At 40.2% G+C, this 13,929-nt stretch overlaps 2 non-coding genes across 2 annotated transcripts; both read left to right on the top strand.

Annotated features, from left to right (window-relative positions):
• Positions 1-1,939: 1,939 nt before the first annotated feature.
• On the top strand, positions 1,940-2,046 carry LOC131257172 (small nucleolar RNA R71). The gene has a single exon (XR_009177186.1). It is a non-coding gene; the product is annotated as a small nucleolar RNA R71 (small nucleolar RNA).
• An 11,090-nt stretch (positions 2,047-13,136) lies between these two features.
• Positions 13,137-13,243, top strand: LOC131257068 (small nucleolar RNA R71). Its single transcript, XR_009177090.1, has one exon. It is a non-coding gene; the product is annotated as a small nucleolar RNA R71 (small nucleolar RNA).
• The last annotated feature ends 686 nt before the right edge of the window (positions 13,244-13,929 follow it).

The following is a 13,929-nucleotide window of genomic DNA, read 5'->3' on the forward strand; positions in this document are numbered from 1 at the left end:
CTTATGCTCAATGAGAGTAGATATGAGCATACTCTCCTGTTCTTTCTCCAAGTGGGCAGAGATCACCACCGGGTATGTCTCATCTTGACCTAAATAGACATATTTCAAATCAGAGGGTAACGGTTTTAGGTCAAGCTTCGGTGGCTTGAGGTTAGACGGTAGAGGCACTACATCAGTTTGGGGCAACTCTTCAAATTGTGGCCTCCACCGATTAACTTCAAATACTGGTGCAGTATCAAGCAAGGTACACGTCTCCCTAATCATGTCATCATTAAAATCATGAGAGTGGGCCAGGCACGTGTCTAGAGGGTCAGAGGATAAAGTCAGAGGTGTCGTATCTTCCACTAAAGAGTCAATCATGTTAATGTCGTGGAAATCGTCATCATCCTCTAAATTTCTACCGTTATTGAAAAAGATATTTGACTCCAATGTCATATTCCCAAAGGACATAGTCATGACACCATTCCTGCAATTGATAATTGCGTTTGAAGTGTCAAGGAATGGGCGACCAAGAATGACGGGAATCTGAGTGCTCATGTTATTGATGGGTTCGGTGTCCAGGATGATAAAATCTACAAGGTAGTAAAATCTATCAACTTGGACCAACACATCCTCAATTATCCCTCTTAGTACACGAATAGAGCGATCAGCAAGTTGTAGTGTGGTTAGGGTGGGTTTTAATTCACCCAAACCTAACTGTTTGTATACTGAGTAGGGAATCAGATTGACGCTCGCTCCTAAGTCAAGAAGTGCATGATTAATTCGATGGTCCCCAATTACACATGATATGGTTGGGCTACCGGGATCTTTGAATTTCTGTGGCACGTCTTGCTTTAGGATGGTACTCACTTTCTCGGTTAAGAAGATCTTCTTTTGAATACTCTGCCGTCGTTTGGTCGTGCATAAGTCTTTCAGAAATTTGACATATGAAGGTATCTGTTTTACGACATCAAGTAGAGGAATGTTGACTTTCACTTGTTTCAACACCTCTAGGATATCCTGAGAGTTAAAGAGAGGTTTTGGTGCGACTAACCATTGAGGAAATGGAGCAACTGACTTTTCTAGAAGTTCTGATTCTAATTTTTGTGGGGTCTCACTAGATCTATTATTGTTGTCCTCTTCTAGTTCTTGAAGCTTTTCGGGCCTAACCGGGAGGGTTTTATTAATGATCTTCCCACTCCTAAGAGTGGTGATGGATTTAGCGTGCCCCATTTGATTTGAAGAGCTGGGATCACTTATCTCGTATTGCGGTTTAAGATTGGGGAGCGGTTGTGCAGGAAGCATACCCTTTTCTATAACCGTCATTCATGAATCCATCTTTTGCATAAAGTCTCGCATTGCCTGGGTCAGCTCTTGCATGGAATTTTGAACCGGTTCTTCTTAAGGTTTTCCCTGATTTGGATTTTGATTGAAGAAACTTTGAGGGGTAGTAGTTTGTCCATTCATCCAACTAAAGTTTGGATGATTTTTCCAACCAGGATTGTACGTATTAGAGGTCGGTCCATTAAAAGGTCTTTGACAATTATTTACGGCATTAGATTGTTCATTCAACACTTATCGAAAGGCGGGTATTGTAGGACAATTTTTAGTTATATGAATATTGCAATCACAGATGCCACAAACACTTTCATTAACCTTATCCTTTTTTCCTTCCATGGCCTCAACTTTCCTTATGAGCGTAGTCACTTTACACTTGAGATCATCCTCTTCTTTCAAGAGATACAATCCACCTTTCTCCTTTAATTGAGTCGGCGTAGACGTGGTATTCGATTTTGGGTAATAATCCTATTATTGTATTTTTTCGGCAAGACTATCGAGGTAATCCCATACCTCATCGACATTTTTATTAATGAATTCTCCATTACACATTGTCTCGACCATTTGGCGCATGGAAGATGTCAGTCCATCGTAGAAAAAATTTGTAATGCGCCACGTTTCAAAGCCGTGTTGTGGGCATGAACTGACCAAATCCTTGAACTTTTCCCAACATTGGTAAAATGTTTCATCCACCTTTTGGGTGAAGTTCATGATTGCTTTTCTAAGGGTAATCATTTTATGATGTGGAAAAAATTTCTTTATAAATTCCCTTTGCATATCATTTCATGTGCCAATGGATCTAGGACGCAGTGAATGTAACCACGTCTTAGCCTTCTCCTTTAAGGAAAAAGGAAAGAGTCTCAGCCTAACTGTGTCCTCAGACACATTTTAAAAATATAAAGTGGCTATGATCTCATCAAACTCTTTCAAATGTAGATATGGTTCTTCAGATTCAAGCCCATGGAACTTAGGAAGGAGTTGGATAACCCCTGGCTTGATGTCCATATGTCTTGCATTTTCAGGAAAAATCATGCATGAGGGGGTACTCACCCCCGCTGGTTGTAAATAATCTCGTAAAGTACGTGGCGGGGGTACTTGATGCACCTCATTCTCATCCTGAATGTCCTCCACCCTAGGTTGGGGTAGAAGAGGTTGGTTTTCAGCCATCGTTCAATTAACTCAGGGGATTTCGAGTGGTGTTTAGTCCTGCGATGGATAGTTAACCCCTCAACCAATCCTCCTTCAGTCAAGAGACGTCGAGTGTTGTCACGGGCCCACTTGGATATGAAACACTCACAGCCCTCAATCAAATTCGAAACCTAATCCTAAGAAAGAAAAAGAAAATCTAAAAAGAAAGAGAGGGTTGGAAAGAAGTTACCAATTTGGAGTCCCTCAGTTAAAAACCTGCAAAAGAAAATAAAACAAGTCAGTTTCTAAAGAGAAGGTCTAGAATTAGAAAATCCTTAAAAAGAAAGATAGAAATAAACTAGTTTCTAAAAGAAGAAATTCCTAAAAGAAAGTGAAAATTTTCTAAAATAAATTAGGAAACAAAGTTAGATTTTAAAAGAGTTAGAATTAGAAAGTTACTAAAAATAAAAATAGAAAGTTAGTTTCTAAAAAGGAAAGTTCCAGAATTAGAAAGTTTCTAGAATAGAAAAATCTAAACCTAACATTAGAAAGTTTCTAAAAATAAAATAAAGGAAAGATGAGTTAGTTTCTAAAATTAGAAAGAATTTCTAAAAAGGGAAATAACTAACCTAGTTTCTAAAAACAAAAGAGGAAAGTTTCTAAAAATAAACTATTTCCTAAAAATAGGAAAGTTCCAGAATTAGAAAATTTCTAAAATTCAAACCCTAATTCTAAAAATAGAAACAGTAGAGGAATTAGAAAGGGATTACCAATTTAGAAGTTTATGTCAGGATCCTACAAAACAGGAAAACAGGTTAGTTTCTAGAAATCAAAAAAACCTAAACCTAAAGTTAGAAAAATTCTAATCTTAAACTATTCCTAAAACTAGTTAATTTTAGAAAACGTAACCGTCAATCCCCGGGAACGGTGCCAAAAACTTGTTCACTCCCCAAGTATAGGGTTGTGATGTAGTGATAAACTCGGTGAGACCGAGGTCGAATCCCAAGGGACTGAAACCTGTACGTAATCTGAAACTAAATAGGACTTGAATTAGACTAAAATGAAATCTAAATCGAATGAATTTGAGGGAATAATGGTGAAATATCAATCTAAAACTTAAAGAATTCAGAGGTAGGAAACTAGGGATTCAGAGGATCCACTTGTAGAAATCAGGGAGATCTACGGTCGATTCATGAACTCAACTGGACTTCGAGTCCCATCTTCATCCAGTTAGAAGATATAAACTGAAAATCAACTCTTAACTTTATTTAATCTAGTTTTCGAGAGATCAGACGGGTGTAAATTAGAATGGATTCCATCACAAAACCATGCCCATGAGACAAAGCAAACAATAGAATTAAACCAATTCACAGCCAATCTGAGTGATGTATGAATGTCAGGAAGAGTTCCGTCATCCAACCATGCCCAGGAGATGATGGTGAACAACAAGGTTCCCAAATTCATAAACCTTATAATGCTAAGAACATGCTCAAAGCTATCGCAGATCTATTGTAATTTTAGTCACAACAAACCATTAAAAACTGGAAGCATTCCTATTAATCAAACTAAATCAACATCAATTTAGTCTAACATGAATCAAAGCCATAACATGAATCAAAACCATAGAATTATTCCCATCACACCACAAGCTTCACCTCTTAGCCCTAGCTAAGAGGTTTAGCCACTCATGAACACAATGAGGCTAAACATCTAAAATAAACATAAGCAAAAATTAAGAAAAGAGAAGGAAAAAACTCTTTTGAAGCTTTGCCCGTACTCCACTCTTTCTCTCTCCTTCTCGGCTCTCCTTCTGATCCACGTCCACAAACTGATGGATGTTTCCCCTCCTCCATCCCTTCTCCCTCTCGTTTTCCTTCCTTTTACAGAGGAGGAATAGTCGGTCCAGAGTCTGCCAGACTGACTCTGTTTTCACTGAAGAAAACAGCCGCACCCTGTTTTTGTATCCAACATGGAGAATACACCTGGTGTTTCAAATTAGTTTGGGAGAAAAGAACCTCCCGTCTTCGAAATCCACTTCTTGGTGAGGAAAAGAACCCCTTGCTTGGAACTTTGGACGGTTTGGATCAATTATCTTGCCACGATTACGATCACGGAATGGCCATGGAGGGCCGGACGTGTGAACGCACGTCCCTGCGTGAACAAGGATGCTGTGATGATCAGTGGGCCCCACAGTGTTGTTTTCGATAAAATCAACCTTGTTCATTGAATTCCTGGCAAAAATTCAGCCGGGAAGGGGTGGTTTTGGTCGAGTTTGAAGTGGCCCATTGTATCAAATCAACACACCATTCATCTTGCGTTTAAACAGTTAAAAACTGATCTCTGTTGTCCTCTGGAATTCCGTCACCTACAAGATGGTTACACCCCCCCTATGGACACATTGTACGGTCCCGATTGTCCATGTGATGGATGGTGTGGGCCCACTACACACTTCAGCGGATGCACGTCCGCTTCCTGGCCAAAAACGGAATTCCTGTTTTTGAAAGAATATGGATCAGCACGGTTTGACCGCCCTAACCATTTTGATGTAGCGCGTGTGCACTTGCATTGTGTGCACGCCAAATAATATATGGGTTCTACTGTAATATATGTGAGTGATCCAATCCGTCCATCCATTTTTTCATCCAAATTAAAGGGTTGAGACCAACTTTAAAGCATATCCAGATATCAGGCGGATCCCAAATCAGGGATATGGGGGCTAATCTGTCCGTTGGGCCAATTCCAGAGGGATCCAATGGGTGAAATTTTAGGTGTACGGTTAATTAAGTATCCTCAGCACATTTAGGAAGTCTTAAGCCGAACGGACGGTGAGAACCCTCTGATCTTGCATTCTGGACGATTCCCATGCCTTTTCATCGTTGATCACGCGATTTTCTTCAATCTATAGCGTGTAAATCCTTCTATCCTGGTCCCCTGGAGTCCATCCCTTGCCTTTAGTGTCATCAGAGTGTTAAATCCATGCTTTAAGCTCCCTTTTCAGTCCATGCTCGTAAATACACTCTGCATCACAAACATGATTAAAGCGGGCCATTAAACGGTATCATGTTCGTAAATCAAAGCAATAATTGGGGTCTAATATGCAATATTTGACCCCCAACAACTGCCCCGATAGGATATTTACGCACCCCTTTGACCTTCTTAGGCTTATCAACGGGATCTTATTTCTGGACAATTTAGGACTTGGCTCCCTGCGAAGACACTAACCTAGCTGTATATGGGCTGTAATTAGCTGACTTCAAGGCGCCAGTTGTTCCCTTTTCTGTTTTGTCTTTGTAAGTTGACATGATAGGAGTGGTCCGTTTTCTTTTTGTTCGGACCCTCCCGAAAGCCTTTACATGATTTAGATCAATGATATTCTAATGACATCGTTCCACTTTCCTTTATATATATATATATATATATATATATATATATATATATATATATATATATATATATATATATATATATATATATATATATATATATATATATATCAACAAGTTGGATGGCAAATAAACATTACAGTGGGTCCTGGGAAGTTTTTAATGGTGGAATTTAGTCAACACTATTTTCCTGTGGTGTGGTCCACCTGAGATTTGGATCTCCCTTATTTTTGGTTTCACATAGTAAAATAAGCTGGAAAAATGGTTGGACGGCGTGGATAAAACAGATACATTATGGTAGGGCCCACAGAGCTTCGACATAGCTAGCTGGCTGGTGTTGGGTTCACTAGCCAAAACGCATCCGTAAGAGAACCCATTTACACACCACTCATGCATCAAAGTAGCACATGAGTGGGCTCGACCATGTAAATGCTAACAGCTAGAAACTTAGATATAAAGACTCAAATGGTTCTTGGACTCAAGTTCATATAGGTTTGGGCCTTAAAGACAATAGACCTATGCTTGGAAAGATCCAAACTAGTTAGCTCAGACACAGGTACCGTAAAACCCAACCCATTGAAAGTCCTGTAATGAAGACTATCCCAAGAAGTGCTACTATTAAGTCTTAATTGATCATATAAACAAGACTTCACAGGACACATGACACCAATAAGGATTTCACATGGCACACAATGGACCAAATATCCATTGACGAGATTAATCCATTCAGCATGCAGGGATCCTACCGGCCCTTGGAGAATGCCTTAGCCAAGACAAAACTTTCCACCAATCCACACACAAGATTCAAGCCATCGTCATATAGGGACCACTGCATGAATGGCTTAGTCCTGCCTGTAAATATTTTAGATCGGGTCTGAATTCTCTAACTTTTAATCAATTTCTTTTCTGGATCTCATCACATTCTATACACATTTTATACAAGAGAATAACATAATATACTGGAGTTGCCCTTCTTAAAAGTTGAAAATGATTTCAGAAGATGTATGTTGCCGGTGGCCTTTCGCTCTCTCTCACCGCCTCTACAATGGAACTATCAACACAAAAATTGGGTGAAGGGAGAGGGTACTCTTTTGAAAATATTAGATTGTCAGTGGAGATTAATTTCTATGAATCCACAGTCAAAACCCTCGCATCCATGCCGCACCCCCCCCCCCCCCCCCTCTCTCTCTCTCTCTCTCTCTCTCTCTCTCAAGGTATCTTCATTTCATGAAAGGAGATACAAAGACTGTACTTCGGGGAGACCCGAGGCAACAAAATAATGCCTCGGGACAAACTATTGTGAAAGGAAGGAAAACTATATAGGATCCACCATTCTAATAACACCCAAACCTGCTTTATCTAAAACCACCAATCCCCGAATTTCACGGGAAAGGTCCTGGGAGGTGTGAAAATCGATGTTGCTCTGGTTGGTGCTGCCTAGGCAGGCAAGAGCATCGGCTGGTGATGTTTTATTTAAACCAACATGATTTAAATGATTTTTAAACTCGCAAGTATACGAATCAGATGTAGATACGGTACGTATTACGAGATCGTTCCCACGAGGACTGGTCGTCACAATTCAAATCTATGATTCTCCTTGACTAATCCAACAAATAATGGAATGAATTACTAAGCACAATTTTATGAAAAATAATTAATTAAGAACAGGGAAGAAAATTCAATCAGAGAGAGAGCACTAGGACTTTCGAATCCACCCCTAATTATCCTAACCCTTGTTTTGTCTGTTGATTCACCTTGATCTAGATTGATACCACTTAAATAGAGAAAGCACAATCTGTGTCCTTAATCGGGCATACAGACTGTCTAATTCCTTTAAGCAATGCCATGAATGACATATCCCATATCCTTGGTCGGGCATAAGGGATGTACAATTCATTAAAGCATCCTGTTTCTTCCTCTATAGGAAACCTGTTCTTGATCAGACACAAGCACCTATAATAAGCATCCAAACAACATCCATATATATACTTTGGTCAAGTTCATAGATGGAGAAGTATAGAATTTAAACCCATAAAGCCCACTTAAAGAAAGAAACAAATTAATTGAAATTCAAAGTAAATCAACCAATACAAGAGATAATCAAATTAGGGGCTTCATCTAGCTGAGAGATTAGTGACCCATAAAATCCATGAAAAATATTAAATAAAATTCATAAAAATTAAACACCAAACCAATCGATCTCTCTCTTCTTTCTTCTCTTTCTTCTCTTTCTTCTCTTCCTTGCTCCAGATCTGGAATCCCCAGTCCCCTGGTTCTCAATCCTTTCCCACGTCCAAAACTCCCATTTTATAGCTGCTGGACGGGATCGGTGGGCGAGTCGTAGAAGGACTCGGAGTACAAATTTTCGCAGCTCGTGATCGGTGGGCCCCACAGGCATTTTCTTGGAAAATCTACCCCGTCCATTGGATTCAGACCGAAATTTCAGTCAAGAATAGGTAGTTTTGAAGGTCCATTAGCGCGGCACTTGAAAATCTAAAAACAGCTTTGAAAATTTTATTTCAGCTGTTTGTGGCCTCTGTACCGCACACGTGTGTACGCATGGGCGAAGAATATCAACATGGTTTTGAAGCTCTCAAAGCCCTCTACACGATGGACGGGTCAGATCGGCCGTACGCGTGACGTACGGGGCCCACAAACCTTCGTAAAAACGGCCAGCGGAAGACGCTACGCGGACGCCAAACCGACGCTGCGATGATGGTGGGGCCCATTCCTGGACTTTTCACAAGAATCCACGTCGTCCATTGGTTTCAGCTCGAAAAATCAGTAGGAATTGACTGGTTTTGGGGTGGATTCGGTGCAACCCACGGAGTTTTGAACTCACCGTCCATTTTACGTTTTTTCAGCGATCAACGTCCGTACATATGTATGGAACCAAACGGACATCTAGGCGATGACGATATCGACCTCAGTAAGCGGATGGACGGTTTGGATTGTCCATTTGGACAATAGGTGGGCCCCACAACCGACGACAACGGTCGGCTGCCGCGGACGCTGGAAACGGAGGTTTCCTTTTCAAAGACGTAGTCGGGTCAGCGCTGCTGACCCGACGCAAGCCCGTTCGGTGCTCGGTCAGTGCACATGTGCACCATGCACATGTCACTCAATGTGGGGTCCACTGTGATGATTTCGAGAAATCCAATCCGTCCATCTTCTTTGTCATATAATTTCAACCGTCAACACCAAGTTTGAAGCAGTTCCAAATATCAGGTGGGCCCCAAATTGGAGATTAACGGGCTGATTTGTCAGTTGGCTCACTTCCCGAGATCTTTAATGGCTGAAATTTAATATGTACGGTTAATTTACGGCCCTCATCCCATGTATTAAGTTTCGAACTGATCGGATAGCGGGAACCATGTGATCTTGCATTCTGGACCCTTTTCGGGCCCCTTTGGCTTGCTTTCCTCAGATCCCAGGCATGTAAAATCTTCATTATTGGTTCTCTGGAGTCCATCCTGTGCCCTGGAGACTTTGGATCATGAAATCCAGCCTTTAACATCAATTTTCAATTAACGCTCCTCACTTCATCCTGTAATAAAAATACAATTAAAATATGGCATTAAACCTTATCATGTACGTAAAATCAGGCAATTACCGGGGTCTGATATGCAATATTTGACCCTGATCACAACCCCCAACCAGCATTTTGCTAGTCCCGAGCAAAACATGCGAAAAATAATTTTAGAAATAAAAGACGATTCCTGTAAACTCAAGTGACTTGTGAACAGATAGCTGAGATGTGAAAATTCTAAGATTCATGAATGGTAAGTAGAATTTTCTCCTGAAATCAAGCTCTCAACAGATTTCATAATTAATTTCAAACTATTAATCCATTAATTGGAACAATTCTGAACATCGAGCTCCATGAATGTAAAGTGTAATCTCGACTTACAAACATTAAGAGATCCAATTTTCAATCTCATGATATCATTGGTAATTCGTGACAACCAAGCTTGAAACCAACACTTATCTCACAGATTAACTTTTCATTTTACCAGCCTTTGATTTTCTTTTTGAGCAGTAACGCAAATGAGGGGAATCAAATTTATACCTATAGGGAGCAAACCTATGGCGAAAACTCGTCGCCTCATTTTTTTTTATTTATTTATTTTTTTTTTTAAGTCAACTATGGAGAATCAAATCTACACCTATAGGGAGCAAACCTATGGTGAAGATTATGTGACTTAGCCTTTTAATTCTTCTTTTTACCAAGTTAATCATTCAGTTATCGAACCGAAAACTTAATGTGTAAGCGAGATGTGATATGTGAAATCATGACTCAATCAATGTTTACAACCTCTAATCATGGATTAACAATTCAAAATGGACTGTGAAATCAAGCAGATGGCCGAATCCAAGAGTCATTAGTTACCAACATCATGTATCTTATAATGGTAAAATCACAACTATCCTTCAAAATCACTTTGAGTTCAATAGAAATTCCAGAAAAAATTTTAAAATTTTCAAAAATTTTGCTCAAAACCAAGAAAATACTGATTAGGTAACCTAATCTTCCACCCCTAACCTAAAATCTACATTGTCCTCAATGTAAAAGAAATAATCATGCGATGCACATGGGACAACGAATAATAAAAGAGGAATGAGGGAAAGATAGTACCTGGACGGAGAATCAAGAAGCTTTCTCAAAGTTTGCGAAGAATTTCAACGGAAAAATGAGTTAGCGCAAGAGAGAAATCAACATAAGCAAAAATAACAAAAAGAAAAACAAAAGAAGATCCTACCTATACCACTTTCGCAGGTGCTCTCGATTGCATTTAGCGCATGCAACAAGCCTTTAAACCCCTAGGTTACCCCTAGTGGACGAGTTGTAGTCTCGTGAGGGTTTGCGAGTAATGTTACCCACAAACATTGAAGTAACTAACTAAGAAAATAATGAAAATGAATGAAATAACAAGCAATACAATAAAGCAAAAGGCTGGGTTGCCTCCCATGAGCGCTAAGTTTAACGTCTTCAGCCAGACAAGAACGGACCATGAATGAAATAATCTTTATAACCGGGGTCCGCCAAAGAAATTACCTCAACATCTTGATTAACCAATCCCAGACACGTGATGTGAGTTCTCATGAACTGTGCCATCTGAAATGAGGTAACTGACACTGTCGTCAAATAATTTAAGGACTTCTGCTCGAACGACTTCTTCCATGTTAGGATCACGCTTCCTTTGCATTTCACGCGACATTTCCACAGCATGATCCATACATATCGTGGGGCATACTCCCTGTATTTCCACTATCTTCCGTTCAATTGCTGCCTTATATGCTCTAAGAACATTAAGCAGCCTGCTCGCCTTTGTCTTCTCAGAGTTACAAGCTGTGCTGTCAGGAAGAGTCTCAGAGGGATGAAGAGGTTCCACTTTCGCTCTCCATTTTTCAGTCTCCAATATAGGAGTAAAGTCGAGCAATGCATTGACTTCATGGATGGGACTATCAATGTCAAAATCCATGCCCGATTGTGCTAAGCAGGTCTCAAGAGGATCTTCAAAAGATGTACGGAAGGAGTCCTGCACAAGGCTCTCGATCATGTCCACTTCAAATATGTCATCCAAATCGGAGGGTTGTTGTCCTGCATTAAAAACATTGAGTTTAATATTCATGTTACCAAAGGACAATTTCATAACTCCATTCCTGCAATTGATAATAGCATTAGATGTGGCCAAAAATGGACGACCCAAAATGACTGGGATCTGACTATGAAGATTCTGGACAGGCTGAGTATCTATAACTATGAAATCCACTGGAAAATAAAATTTATCAACCTGGATTAACACATCTTCAATAACACCCCGGGGCACCTTGACAGATCTATCAGCTAGTTGTAATGTTACCTTAGTCGGTTTCAACTCACCAAGTCCTAGTTGCTCATAGACCGAATATGGTAACAAATTGACACTCGCCCCTAAATCAAGTAATGCCTTCCCGATCTTATGATCTCCTATGCCGCAAGAAATGGTGGGAGCTCCTGGATCCCTAAATTTAGGAGGGGTGTTATGTTGAATCATGGAGCTGAGCTGCTCTGCAAGGAAGACTTTCTTATGAACATTCTGCTTACGCTTTTGAGTGCATAAATCTTTAAGAAACTTAGCGTAAGCAGGGACTTGCTTGATAGCGTCAAGCAACGGGATGTTGACTTGCACTTTTTGAAACACATCCAAGATTTCATCAAAGTTATTTCTTTTCTTTATTGGTGCCAGACGTTGAGGAAAGGGTGCTTTGGGCACATAAGGTGGCACATTCGTGGCTCTTGGAGAGTCAGAGAGTTTTTGGACTTTGGATGCATTGGTATGACTCTCTGCTTCATCTTGATCTTCTGTTTTAGAATTTGATTCATCCCCAGGCATTTCTATTCTGTTATCAATCTGCTTGCCTGTCCTAAGGGTAGTGATCGATTTGGCCTGTTCATGATATTGCCCTTGGTTGGAATTAGAGCCAATCTCATACTGTCCCTTTGGATTAGCCTCAGGTTGGCTAGGGAACTTGCTCTTCTCTCTCTCACTCAATGTGGCAGCTAGTTGACCCATTTGTACTTCCAGCTTGGCAATGGATTGTGCATTTGCATGTAAGCTTTCCTGGTTGGCCAGTAAGGTTTGTTCGGTGTCTTTTTAGAATTGGAGAGAACTCTGCATGAAAAGATGGAGTGTATCCTCAAGAGATGATTTCCTTGATTGTGTAGGCAGTTGTTGATATTGTGAAAATTGTTGAGGTTGTTGACTGCCAACTTGGAGGTGCGGTTGCATGGGAGGATTTCCAGATGGTCCTCCTTGTTGTGGTCCTTTTGCCCAAGAGAAATTTGGATGTCTAGCCCACCCTGGGTTGTATGTGTTCGAGTAAGGATCATTCCCAGATTTTTGAAAAGTGTTCATAGCATGAACTTGTTCAGAGAGAAGTGGGAATGCTGCACCAGATGGACAAGACTGCATAGGATGGGCAGGACTGGAACATGTGGCATATGCCTCGACTTGATCTGTTTGTGGTGGTCCATTATTCAATACCAGAGCATCAACTTTCTTTGTCAGGTTATCAAGCTTGGCACTTAGCTCTGGTATGACTCCTATCTCATATATACCACCTCTCTTTTGTTGTTGGGGACTTCTATCACCTCTATTTGAATAATCCCATTGCTGTTGGGAATTTTCGCACAAAGTTTCAAAGAAGTTCCACGCTTCGACATCACTTTTGGTCATGAATGACCCTCCACTGGTGGCATCAACCATGCGGCGGTTCTGTGGTGTCAGACCGTCATAGAAGTATTGAACTTGTTGCCACTTCTCAAAACCATGGTGAGGACATTTAAGAAGCAAGTCCTTCCATCTTTCCCAACATTCATGAAAGTGCTCGCCCTCTTTTTGTGTGAAGTTAGTGATTTCTCTACGGAGGGCATTGGTTTTGTGAACGGGGAAGAACTTGTTTAAGAACTTCTTAGACAGTTGGTCCCATGTAGTGATAGATCCAACTTCTAGAGAATTCAACCATGCTTTCGCCTTATCCTTCAAAGAAAAAGGAAACAGCGTAGGCGGATCGAATCGTCGGAGAAGTTTTGGAACTTAAAGGTGGAGCAAATGTTTAAGAATTCTTTCACATGATGATATGGGTCCTCTTTGTCCAATCCATAAAAGGATGGCAACAATTGTATGACTCCAGGTTTAAGATCAAAGTGTGCTGCCGTAGTGGTTGGCAACACTATGCATGAAGGCGCATTAAATTGGACAGGAGCTGAATAATCTTTGAGAGCTTTAACTTCAGTCTCATTCGCCATTTCAACAGAATTATTTCTCAATCTTTCACGAATTGTTCTTTCAATCTCAGGATCAAACGGTGCTAGTTCTAAATCCAGAGATCTACGTCCTAGCATAAACTGTGAGATTCTAAAACAAGTTAAAATTATGTAAATGAGAATGGGAAGAAAGAACCCAGAAAAGGAGATGATTGATGTCTGAAGAAGAGCTCCTCCTTTTGAAGACAATGTTATTTAGCAGCTTCCTTCCTTAATTCCTATAAACAAAAAGAAAACAAAAATAAATTAAATTTACTAAAATAATGCTAGAAACAATCCTAAGCAACGGTT

This window comes from Magnolia sinica, chromosome 9 (assembly GCF_029962835.1).
Source record: "Magnolia sinica isolate HGM2019 chromosome 9, MsV1, whole genome shotgun sequence".
NCBI lineage: Eukaryota > Viridiplantae > Streptophyta > Magnoliopsida > Magnoliales > Magnoliaceae > Magnolia > Magnolia sinica.